Source organism: Anas platyrhynchos, chromosome 1 (genome assembly GCF_047663525.1).
Source record: "Anas platyrhynchos isolate ZD024472 breed Pekin duck chromosome 1, IASCAAS_PekinDuck_T2T, whole genome shotgun sequence".
NCBI classification, from domain to species: Eukaryota; Metazoa; Chordata; class Aves; order Anseriformes; family Anatidae; genus Anas; species Anas platyrhynchos.
In genome coordinates this window covers 154127501-154139646 of record NC_092587.1, presented here as the reverse complement: position 1 = coordinate 154139646, position 12146 = coordinate 154127501, and positions in this window count along the sequence as shown.

The window sequence follows — 12146 nt, the reverse complement described above, 5'->3', positions numbered from 1 at the left end:
TTCTGCCGCTTTACAGTACTTTCAGATGAGCAGGGTCTCTGCAGCCCTACAGAAGGGGCCAGGAGGTGTCACAAGCAGCCCCCGGTTTGAAGCAGTTTTGAGGGAAGAGGAGGCAAGCAACATGAAAACAGCCACCACTTGAGTGGCTGCCAGTTTTTTCAACAGGTGGCAGCATTGGGGTGGAAGGCAACCAAGAAGATCGCACAGCTTTCCACGAGGTCTGCCTGAACGTAGGGAGAGACTTCATCTGAGCAACTGCAACCCAAAGAGCCATGGTTTGCAGCACCAGGTACTCTTGAAGGCTACTTCTATCCATCCATCTGCTGAGAAGCAACTCTTCATGCGGCTCCAATAGGATGGAGAGGATCTTTCTTACCTTGCAGTCAAGTACTGAAGCATGCGCCCGGGCTGGTTGGTTAGTTTGGCTTTTAATGCTGCAACAGCAAGAAAAATGACCGAGGGAGGCTGCAAATGAGCAATCTCAGGAATCTCTTCTTCAATACAGCGGTCAGAGCTGAAAGAACGTGCATCTGTGCTGTTAGAGTGGGTACTTTTTGCCTCCTTTCTGACCATGCGAGGCTTCCTTTAACCCGTGGAATTATTTTCAAATCAAATTTTGTAAAATGGAGCTGTTAGGATGAGATCAAAATTTACATAAGCCTTCTATTTAACCTATTACCTATGAAAATTTACTTCAGGCTGGAACTTGTTTTCCAGAGTTTACAGCATACAAAACAAATGGTTTTTAAAATTTCCTTACTTATGAGTACCTTAAATTGTGTTTTCTGAAAGGGAAAAAAAAAATCTTGGAACGTTACCAGTTTAATTTGCATTTTGGCTCTGATGTAACTCAAAATAGATTAGATTAAAAAAGGAAATTTGGCAAGTGATTACTCAATTACATGATTTTACTGCTTTGGTATTTTGAAAATAAAAATGAACAGATCTGTTTTACTTTGAAAAGTGCCTGGTGCACGTGTGCTGTAACCACTTTTCAGAAACCATATGGAAGGTTCCTTACACTGCATATGGCAACGCTACCCGCAGCTCAGATGCGCGGTCCTGCGACAGACTACACGAGCTGCATCAGCTCGAGGGGGGTCAGGGCGGTTTTAATCCGTGCATTCGGATGATGCTGCGTCAAAGTCGTGCAGAGAGCGCCGGGCTTGGTTTGGAGAACCCAGCGAGTTCAGGGTGGCAGGGCTGCATTGCTCCTTTTTCATAGAAAGGCAATGGGGGAGGGTATTGTGCAAGGCGCAAAGGTGAGCAGCACCGACAAACACTTTTAAGATATTTCCTCATCTGGAGCTGTGGGTGTCTGATCTCTGTGCCTTCCTCGTTGCTCGATTCCCATGCACTTGTGCCTCCAGCCCCTCTATTTGTAGCCTCTGCTGACCCCTAGAAGACAAGCAAGTGGTGACAAGCTCCCTGCAGTCTGTTTGCATTGCTCCTGGAAGTGGTGAGGGACGGGGCAGTGCTGTAGCTTAACCTGAGAAGCAGCAGGGTCTGCTGGTGTTCCTGTCACCCTGTTTTCATTAGTGAAGCGACGGGGAGAGAGAGCATCCGCTCCTCACTCACCGCCTTGTCCCCTTGTGGTGCCTGGGGCTCTTTGTTGTTTTCAGGTCTCTGTTCTGGAGATGTGCACTCAGTGCTATTATCTGGTCACTTCCCTGCCCTTTTCCACAGGGCGACTTTGGTCCTGGAAAGATTTTCCTTACGTGCGTGTGCAGCTGTCCCCTCTGCACGCAGTGCTGCAGCGTGTGCCCGTGCCTTCAGCGCAGAGCCAGCTTCCTTGGTGGTTAATTACAGCAAAGTCACAGCAGATTCGCGTGTCAGAAACCTTACCTCGGTCCGTCCCTGCCCTGGCAAACTGCAGTTTTGCTGGTTGGTTTGAACGGGGATTAAGCCTCTCTAAATACTCATTTCGGTGTAGCCGTGATGGTGCAGACCTGGAGTCCTGACACCTAAAGAGCAGAATATGCCAGGTCGTTGTTAGAAATGAATAAATGCCTTTGGAAGAAGCAGAGAGGAGCGGCGATGGGTGACTCGCTTGGCTGCAGAGCCCGTGGGGTTGCAGCGAGCTGGCCCTGGCTGAAGAGGGATCGCTGCCTCGGTAGCACACAACCTGCGGTGTGGTGGCAAATGCTCTGCTTGCATGGCAGGGAGGGCCTGCCTCGTCCCCCTCAAAATCTGTTAGGAGCCAGCGTGGCACATGAGGCTGCGCTTTGCCCTCAGGTTTCCTCCTGCCACCTCTTACAGGTAACTATTTTCAGCTACTGCAAGCCTGCTGGTTGGCAGAGCTATTGCTGGGAAGCATGAGATGTACCATCTTATGGATGGACGAGGCACCAGGCTGTCACCCAGCAGTAGGAGAGGAGCTAAAATCTCAAAATCTCCTAGCTGTTAGCTACCAGCATTGTAGCTACCAGTGCGTGTGTTATGCACAGTCTGAGTTTCAATCCCGTATCTCCTAGGTCTGTTCCCAGAGACCAAAGGGGGCAGGAGCACATACAGGTGGCTCTCGCTGTCAGTGAGGTTGTCACATCAGGCAATGGCATCTGTTTTGTGAGGGGTGGCGGAAAGCTCTTGTGTTCTGGAGGTGAGAGTAGGATGATAGGCGTGAGGGAGACAATCCCTGCCTGGGCACCGCATCCCTATGGGAGCTGCAATTCATGCATCACTCAAAGTCCAGATTTCACCACTGAGTCTTCAATTGGTCTAGAAGTTACCTAAAGTCCTAGTCGGGTATGTGGTTATCCCAAAAAGCTTCCCACTTACCCAAACAGCCCCAAAACAGCCACTGTCGCCTGGGCCACGCGTCACAGAATAGGAATTGGAGCGGCACCTGAAGAAGCGTTTCGGAGGCTTGCTTGGGTTAACCTCATGGAGCACGGCCGTAACCCTATGGGGCTCCGGAAGGCCTGCGCACGGGGATTTGGGCTGGTGACCCCTTCTGCTTCCCCTGCCCTTAATTAAGCCAGGGAGTCCCGTGTGCTGCGAGCCTGGCCTCCGCCGGGTGATGGAGGAAGAGGAAGAGGAGCAGGAGGAAGAAGAAGAGGAAGGGACCCCTCTGAGCCCCCCTCGGGCTCCTCGGCTGTCTCCCCCTTCTCGCAGCGATGCTCCCCGTTAGCCGGGAAGGGGAGGGCAGAGGGAGGAGCAGCGGGGCGAGGACCGGCTGCTGCCACCGGGGGTGGCCGCGCCCGGCTGGGGGGACACCCCGACCCCCGCTCTGTGTCCGGCCAAAGCAAAGCCCCCGGCTGAGGCTGCTCAAGTGGCTGCAGCCCTGCGCCCGGCACCGCCACCACTCACCTTAATACAGCCGGGGGGGGACATTTGGGCATCTTCCCGTGCCTTGCTCGCTGCCGGGGGGCTCCGGGAGGGGGGCAAGGAAGGGCCGGGGGCGGCCGCTCCGCCCGTGCCGCGGGCACCGGCACCTGGGCGAGCATCGCTTTGGGCTGAGCCGTGGCTCTTTTTTCTTTTTTCTTTATTATTTATTTATTTTTTCATCCCCAAACCCGCAATTGTTTTACTACACCTGAGCCCCGCTCCGCGCCCGGTAGAAGGCAGGGCACGGCTCCTGCCCGGCGAATGAGGGGAGGGAGAGGCAGGGGGCCGGGGAACTTTACCGAAAAAAAAAAAAAAAAAAAAAAGTGTGAAATAAAAGGAGTCTTTAGGAAAAAAAAAAAAAAATCCCGAACGTGTGTGCGTGTGTGTTTTCCTGCCAAAGCAGGATGTCAAATGCTGTCCTTTCCCCCTCTTTTTTCAAGCGCGCTAAAAGGAAAATTCTTCACAGAATCTTAAAGAACTTTTTTTTTTTTGACACAACAGCTGCAAAATCTATTTTCTAAACAAAGATTTATACATATTTATATGAGCTTAATCCAGATTTTTTTTTAATAAATCATTCTCAGAACTGCAGAGGTAAACTATATGTAAATACCTCAAGTAATAGGCTTGTAGTGCAAATCACATCATTTTATCTTCAATTTTGCATTCGTTTTTCTGGCTTAAAGGTGCATCAGAGATATGCATTTTAGCATATTCAGAACACGGGGCGTGAAATTAAATGTTTGACAGAGTGAGAAAAATATACAGACTTTGGAGATGCCTTAAAAATAGTAATTTATGCAGATCTAGAGGAGTGAAATCATTTGCAATGGAGTGACCCTCTCTCCAGGAATTTTTTGCTCAGTGTTCTTCTCTAATCTCCTGCTGTATCTTCATTTTTCATTGAACTAGCCAGTTTTCTGCGAAGCAGTCTTGTAGATAAGGGAAGTGCTAAAAGAAGAAGAAAGAAGAAGCTCAGTGGGTCCGTTTCCATTGCACTTTTACCCAAGGCAATGGGCAGAATTTAACGGATTCCTTCCAACATATGTTTTTGCCAGATAAGTAAACAGTGTGTGTCGGAAATGAAAAAGCATTTGCAATTTAATGACATTACAGCTCTCAGCTTAGGCTGGCGTGCTGCGAGGCGAAAAGCAGAAAGAGAGAGGAGAGTAGAAAGAGAAAAAGAACAAAGTTCATCTTCCCTTTTGTGCATTTTTATCAAGGAAAATATTACTTCTTTCCCCCTCTTGTTCTCTTTTCTTTTTCTCTTTGCTTTTTTGTCTCACTCATTTACATTTTTTTTCTTTCCTCTCCTTTTCTCTCCTCTGTTCACTTTTACCTTTCTCTCCCACCGCCACAGACCCGTTTCCTTTCCCCACCCCCCCTCCCTTTGTGTCGCCGCATTCATCCTTTTTTTTTTTTTTTTTTTGCGGGCCATTCACTTTTTTTTTTTTTTTTTTTTTTTTTACCTAGAGAAGCCGCTTATCCAGCGATGTATCTCTCCTTCCTCCCCCCCCCCCACCTCTCCACCACCCCCCCTTTACCGTGCTGTCCTCCCGGCGCCGCGGCTCCCAGCCACCGCCGGCACCGTCGGAGGGATCGTGGCTCTCCGTCCCGTCCCGAGGGGCGACAAACCCCGGCCCCTGTCCCCCGGGGGGACCCCGGCCCACTCCCGGGCTGGGTGCGAGGACGAGCCGCCGGCAAGCCCCCTGGTCCGGGCACACGTCTGAAAGGGAGGGGGGGGCTCTGGGGACGTGTGTGTGTGTGTGTGTGTGTGTGAGTGTGTTTCTTTTAACCATGAAATTACATCTTCCACATCTTCCAGATCCGGTACTTGGTAAGTAAAAAGGGAAATCTGGTCGGACATAAGGAGGTAAAGTAGCTAGAGGTGGTAATTTAATCAAGCGAGGATATATTTCAATGTTTTTTTTTTTTTCCTGGTCTTCTAGGCATTAGCACTTTAAATTCATTATGGCTGTTTGACAGATATATGCAGCCTTAAGGATCTAAAAATGAAATCCAAGAAGTATAGCCTGCTAGAGGACATATATTGAAGTTAAGAGATTAAAACGGTCTAACCATTGCAAACAGAATGGAACATCTCGCATTTCTCATTCCTTATAAGCATGACTATTTTGCAGATGTTAAATGCGGTCTGCTCTAATTATGAACGAGGGGATGGGGGGACCCGCTCGAGAGCCGAGGCTTTCTAACTTTTATATTGATGAAGTGGATATTAGAAAGACAATATTAGCTCCTGTGCCGTCTCAGGCTCGGGAAGTTTTACATGGGGGATTTTCTCTATCAATAATTTAATAAGGAGGCTGCAGCAGCAGCAGCCTCTCCTACATGCTTTAAAGACTCGAGGATCGTGCATGAATTTCCTATAAGGCGAGTAACAAAAGCGCCAAATGAGAAAAGCGGGTCTTTTCTCCGTCTAACTGGGACACCGAGGACTCTGTGTCATTACAGCAATTTAGCGGCGTTAATGATCTGTAATATTAATACATCATACTTGAAAATGGGCGAGAGTTGTCATAATTAAACGCATTAAGCCACAATTAAAAACTCATCTGAGCGGTTGTAAAGATACCGGCGGCGATAAGGCTGCTCGTCGCGCTCCGAGCCCCCTCTGCCCCGGCGCCTTCCTCTCTGCGCGCCCCCGCTGCGCGCCCCCGCGCGGATGGGGATGGGGGGGGGAGCAGGGGGGAGCTCCGGGAGCGCGCCCCCGGCGAGCTGCGAGGGTTCCTCGCTAGCCCAGGCTGCCCCGAGGCTTGTCCCCAGCCCGGCCCTAATAATTGCCAAAGGGGCTCAGGCTCGGGCAGGTCACTGCTGATGGACAGCCAGAGCGCTTCCCCTTCCCACCCCCCGGTGGGTTTTTCACCCCACGGACACGCATGGTGATTTTTAGGATGGTTTCCCAATGGGGAAAAAGGTTGTGCCAACAGGCAGCGTGTTCGCTGGTGGTGCCCTCCTGAAAACTGCTTGTCTCGTGGGCCAGGTATGGGCAAATCTGGCTGGGGGAAGGAGGTCTTGCAGCTGCTCAGTGTGCAAATGGACAGCTGGGCATCGGGGAGAAACCCCATCTGGTGCCTCCACAGGGAAAGGCTCCAGCCCTAGGGTCTTTCCAAGTTCAACCCTATCCATCAGGTACAGAAATTTTCAGGGTCCCAACCCAAGGAAAAGTTTCGGACAGATCTTGAAGGCGATACCAAGCATACAGCCTGTTTCCAACCCTAATCCGTAACTCCATGGACATGTAGGCTTGCTTCCTCTGGAACTGCGTGGTGAGCAGTTGGACACGCGGGCAGAGCACACAGACACTGCCTCTGATACAGGGCCCAGAGGTGAGCACCGTGAATTTGGGTCGCTTTTCACCTGCATATGCCATTCCTGCCCATGCTGAGATCAATGATGTTAAAAACAGTAACAGTGCCAATAAGAGGGATAAAGTATTAACAATCAGATGGAGAGGGGTAAAGCATACAAAGTAAAGCATATAAAGTAAAGCAACACAGTTTGCTCAACCTGCAGGTAAGATATTTAGGCTATGCTGATGCTTTTGTATTTTGTTTTGTGCTGCTGTTATAATCGAACGTCCCCTAGAGTTATCCATGAGATGAAGAGTTCCTAGCTGGGTATTGCTGCTTATATCAACAAATTAACGAAAATCATTTACACATGTAGCTATCTACATACGTAAGTCTGACATTCGTATGCAGCATGCATGTTTCCTCAGAGGTCCCTGCTTTCCATGGAAAAGCTGTTCCCTCCAGAAGCAGCACGACTCCAAGAGCTCACTGCTGTGACTGTAAGTATCGAGGGAGTCTTCATTTGTATTTGCCAAAAACATACAGGTATAAAGTGGGTATATCCTGCAGAACTGCCAAGGTGTAAGCTGTGATAAACCAGGGGAAGCAAGTAAAATTAAAACATCAACGTCATAGGATATTAGCTTATGTGAGTATTGATTTCTTAAAGGGGTGAAGGAAGCTTTATCTCCCCTACTCCTCCAGCATCCGTTGATGCTGTACATATCCTTAAACCATGTGATAAAATCGTAGTTTTGTCCTCCCATTCAGATTAGAGCTGAGTCTATTCCACTTGTGTGTTGGTCCATCTGAAGAATCTCGTATGTCCTCAACTTTCTGACTCAGCGCTTTCTCAAATTTGCCTGACGTCCATGCTGGATCTCAGCTTCCACTTCCAAGCAGTTGGATGAAATAATCACAGAATCACAGAATTTCTAGGTTGGAAGAGACCTCAAGATCATCGAGTCCAACCTCTGACCTAACGCTAACAGTCCCCACTAAACCATATCCCTAAGCTCTACATCTAAACATCTTTTAAAGACTTCCAGGGATGGTGACTCCACCACTTCCCTGGGCAGCCTGTTCCAATGTCTAAAATAAATAAATAACACCTATGGTTTGAGCTTACACTGAGGTCCATGGTCAGGATACCTTGAAACCACTTGTGTTAAACTCAGATTGGGAAGAAGCTGTCACCTGTTACTCCTGGTAATGGGAATGTACTTCTCTTGGTCTGTGGCCAATCCTGCATGCCAGCACCTCATCTGTGGACCACTTGTGCTAAAGAGGCTACAAGCACAGAACATTAATATTTGCTCAACAGAGCTTATGCAGCATCCTGGATGCTGGATCCTTGTCCCCACCTTGAAAGATACCCCTGGTGGACCTTCCCTGGAACTCAGCCATGAAAACACTGACCTCCCATCCCTGGGACAGACCACTTAGTAGGTCTGTTCTTGAGCAGAGCACCTGAAGGTCCATTGACTGAGATATGCCACAGGTGAATCTGCCTTAGAGCCACCGACAGGGCTTAAATATCACCCCAGCTACAAGACTGTAGTCCCGTCACCTCTGAGCTAACATCGAGGTGAACTGCCCAAGGGCCAAAACTTAAGATTTTGTGATTGCTGGTTCCAAGCAACCAGCAAAGTAAGAGCCTCCAGACTGTCAGTCACGGTGCTGGGATCCCCAGGCCCTCGGGGTCCCAGCTCTAACAGGTTTCAACACCCCTAATTCATGTGCCACAGGGAGCCCAGCACACCTGCGAGGCCTGGCTGAAATCATACTCCCTATAAAGCCCTCATGAACCCACTACAGGGCTGGGATTCTGAGCCCAGACTCTGGGCAATGTCTTGGGGTCCATCAATGCCCTGGGGCAGTTTGGGTGCTGGAGGTGTCTCACCAACATGTGTTGTGGGAGCTTCCACAGATGCCCAGTGATGGCACATTGCAGAAGACCCATGACAGAAGAGCAGTTGCCTCATCAAATGCAAGCTGCAAAGTGCATGTCTTGTTTGGAAACTTTGCATTTTGGTGCTTTAAAAGCAATCTATTTTTCTACAAAATGTCCAGACTGTGGCAAAACGTTTTTGACTGAAATGAAAGGTATGTATAAATACATATAAAATAAACCATGTGCATGTGCGTGTGTGTGTGTATTTTTTCTCCTGACAAATGAAAACTGTGCTCCTCAGCCAGCTGTGCTGTGCATGCAGCTTAAGATACATCCTGGGACTGGAGAGTGAACAATCCTAGTGTGTGATACAAGACAACAGATAATCCAACATGCAAACAGGATGAGAAAAGGGTAAAATCATCACTCATAAGCAGCCCTCCAGCTGCCTTGCTTTTGTTGAGTGTTTGCTAGTGCAATCTCTTTAAGGAGAGATTAGGAGGAGGACACTATGCAACGCACCTCATAGGAAGCTTCTTAAACACAGAATTGATATTCTGGGAAAAGCTGGAGGTGTTTGAGGAGGAAGTTAAATCAATGGGCCATGAAGGTGATATCAAAATCACAACAAAGCCAGAAGCACATGAAGAGATAGTGTAGTTAGGGAATAAGATGGAATAAGGCATGCAGTTGTCAATGCTAGCACAACAGTTGTGTTGAAAATCCTTAAAACTGCATGGAGACAAGGGGCACAGAGGAGGAAAACACATCAGGAGGTGGTCACACAGGTGAAGGAGACCCACACACTATTATGAAAGAACATAGCTAAGGTGGACAGAAAGACATTTTTCAATGGAACTTACACAAACCCAAATGACGTAAAACTAGACTAGAGTTTGGTTGGAAGGACCAGAAGAAAGGACAAGGCTCAGAGATGTTGCTAGGAATATTAAGTAAGGGAGGAGAGTGAGAAAATGCATAAAGCCTGAGAAACTAGGAGTTTGCTCTGAGCTATGCTGAATTAATTCTGGTATGTTAAAAATCACAAAGATAAGGCAGTTTGAAAAGACCTACAAAGACAGAATGTGAGCAAAGAAGCATATTCTGTATTGCCAAGGTGAAGGTGGCAGATTAAACCATCTTCTTCTCTACAGCCACCAGGGAGGAAGAAGTAAGGGAACAAGAGGGTGAAAGAGGGAGGTCTTTTGGATGTGGTTAAAGGATGGTGTGAGCTGCATGAGGAAGTTGTCACATCCCTAAGTGAGAGGAAATTGATCTGGAAAAGACAGTCTCAAAAAAAATATATATATATATTATATATATATATATGCACTGAAGTGCATAACTTCAGGTCTCAAGGGCAGCTGTGAGCGTGAAGAGGATGAGAACAAACCATGGGCTGTGATGGCTGGCCAGAGCATGAAAGAATTGGATGGAAAAACTCCAAAAGAGCAAGCACGGGTGGCATGGCCAAGGGAATATCTTCTGCCATGGAGAGGAGATGTTCATGGAGGTGGGATATCAGCTCACCTCGCAGCTGCAAGTAGCATGATTTTGCTGCGAGATGTTCAGCTGTATCGGAGCTGTGTTGGTGAGCTCACAAGGGACAGACTTGCTTGCGTGGATCTGCTCTGAAGCTGTCATTACTTGTCCACAGCTGATCATAAACCAATAGTTCAATAAGACTTAACTCCCCTCCTTCCAATTTATAGAAAGAGAGCATGAGACAGAACTGGTCTCATGCTCTTTTAAGTGTGGGGTTTGGAGGCTGGCAAAAACTTAAACATTTGTATGGAAACTAAATCAATCACCACCAACAAAACCAGTGCCTTGTAAAGAGTTCACTTTCCCTAAAACCTTGCAATCTTACATGTAAATCCTTCAGAAGTAAGAGATCATTTCCTTTGTCACAAGTTTGGGGTAAAATATTCTACCCGTTTGGAGGGAGTGAGCCTTGGGTACGTCTTCTGTGTTCTAGTAAGAATGACTATTGAAAATTTGAGAGAAAAAAAATAAATCAGTAAACCTGGAAATACGCCTTCAGCAATTGTTTTAATTAGCAATCCTTAAATAATGTGTCCTAGTCGGTCATCCGGGAGCCAAGTTTGCCATTAGCTCATGTCAGAAAAAGGACATTCTTAAGTATACTTATGAGATGCAAATTAAAGTCCAAATTTTCTTGTAATCCGCTATCCTCTTCAACTTCTCACTTTATTACGAAGAAAGGAACTTTTACATGAATTAAAAAAATGTTCCTACCAGTGATCCAGGTGCAACTTCAAGAGGGAGCATGTTTTCACCAGGATTTATGACTCTCTGAAGAGTTTGGAGCCCAGACTCTAATTAATTTATTGCAAAGCATCAACGAAAAAAAGAAATGTTGGGTAAAAGCCTGGTCCTAGTGAAATCCTTGTTAGCTATGTCGTTCTCTTTACTGTGGTCTGGATTTTCCCCAGTATTTTTTATCTGTGACCAAGAGAAACCTGCTGCAATTGCTTTCTTATTCTTTATACATTGGATGCTTTTTCTATTTAAATTGCTGAGATTTTGTTCAAAATGTAGTAAAATATCAATGTTAGTGTTACAAATTTTTAATGAAGGAATATGGACGTGACAATATCGTTTGTTTTGTGCAGGTACATACGAATGGGCATCGTTTACACGAAATGTTTTGGTAAATACTGGCCAGCAACACCGGTTGCTGGGCTACTTGAATGCCGGGTTGCTAATTATTAAATTTAGATGATGAAAAGTACTATTTATCCTGTATGCAGAACATTCAGGCTGTGAAAACAAATTTCAGACATACCTTTATTCTTCCGTAATTACGCTAACAAGGTCAAGAAAGGCTGGGCAAGGAAGGAATGACCATACCCCAACCGCCGGCCGGACTTGGGCAATTACAGCAGGTTTTAATGAAATGTCATCGCCCGACATCCGAGAAGCACGCATTCAAGAAACTGTCGCAGCCACACACGGAAGCCAGGGGGCTAAATCTGGCCGTGGAGCCCCACAGGGCCGGCGAGGCTGTCTGCATGCCCCGAGCACTGCGCACTCAGGATGCCCGCACTGGGATGTGCAAGGGCATAGAGGTGCCAATGCACGCCGAGCTGGGTCCGTGTTTTATTTATCCTGAAAGTGCCTAATGTGGGAGGTGTGAGCAAACCACTCAGGGAGCGGATCCCCGTGGATCCTTTCACGCAAGGACCCAGCTCCCCACCTGCCAGGTGGGAGCACAGCCACACAGGCAATGGGGCAAGCGTCGGGGTTGCCTAATTCTGGCTCCCAGGTGCCTCTAGGTCCGACACCCTCCTAATCCCAGGGACTGGGTTTGTTCGTTTGGTGGTGGTTTGGTTGGGTTTGGCTTGGTTTTGCCCAGGCGAGCTGCAGGCACGGAGCCGTAGCCCAGGGGCTTCGTGGGGAGCGGAGCCGGCCGGCGGGCACCTCCGGCCGGCACTGCTGAAGCATCTCACGATTAACCACCGAAGTATGCTGAAAATGCGGTGTCACTTGTCTTTAGAAGGGCTTGGTTTTGTCTGCGGTGCTAATTGATTTCTGTTCAGGCTGATCCCTCTTAAAACACGACCAGATTTAATGCTTCTTACTCCCGAGCT